This window comes from Nycticebus coucang, chromosome 21 (assembly GCF_027406575.1).
Source record: "Nycticebus coucang isolate mNycCou1 chromosome 21, mNycCou1.pri, whole genome shotgun sequence".
In the NCBI taxonomy this organism is placed as follows: Eukaryota; Metazoa; Chordata; class Mammalia; order Primates; family Lorisidae; genus Nycticebus; species Nycticebus coucang.
Window position 1 is genome coordinate 22,187,612 of NC_069800.1, and position 1,099 is coordinate 22,188,710.

Here is a 1,099-nt window from a genome sequence, read left to right on the forward strand (position 1 = left end):
TTTTCTAATTAGAACACTGAAGAGTATAGGCCTAGGTGGCACATTTCTAAAACTGATTGAAGCTATCTATGACAAACCCACAGCCAATATTTTACTGAATGGAGTAAAACTGAAAGCTTTTCCTCTTAGAACTGGAACCAGACAAGGTTGTCCTCTGTCACCTTTACTATTCAACATAGTGCTGGAAGTTCTAGCCAATACAATTAGGCAAGACAAGGAAATAAAGGGAATCCAAATGGGAGCAGAGGAGGTCAAACTCTCCCTCTTTGCTGACGACATGATCTTATACTTAGAGAACCCCAAAGACTCAACCACAAGACTCCTAGAAGTCATCAAAAAATACAGTAATGTTTCAGGATATAAAATCAATGTCCACAAGTCAGTAGCCTTTGCGTACACCAATAACAGTCAAGATGAGAAGCTAATTAAGGACACAACTCCCTTCACCATAGTCTCAAAGAAAATGAAATACCTAGGAATATACCTAACGAAGGAGGTGAAGGAGCTGTATAAAGAAAACTATGAAATCCTCAGAAAGGAAATAGCAGAGGATATTAACAAATGGAAGAACATACCATGCTCATGGATGGGAAGAATCAACATTGTTAAAATGTCTATACTTCCCAAAGCAATCTACCTATTCAATGCCATTCCTATCAAAATACCAACATCGTACTTTCAAGATTTGGAAAAAATTATTCTGAGTTTTGTATGGAACCGGAAAAAAACCCGTATAGCTAAGGCAGTTCTCTGTAACAAAAATAAAGCTGGGGGCATCAGCATAGCAGATTTTAGTCTGTACTACAAAGCCATAGTGCAAGACAGCATGGTACTGGCACAAAAACAGAGACATAGACACTTGGAATCGAATTGAAAAACAAGAAATGAAACTAACATTTTACAACCACCTAATCTTTGATAAACCAAACAAGAACATACCTTGGGGGAAAGACTCCCTATTCAATAAATGGTGTTGGGAGAACTGGATGTCTACATGTAAAAGACTGAAACTGGACCCACACCTTTCCCCACTCACAAAAATTGATTCAAGATGGATAAAGGACTTAAACTTAAGGCATGAAACAATAAAAATACTCCA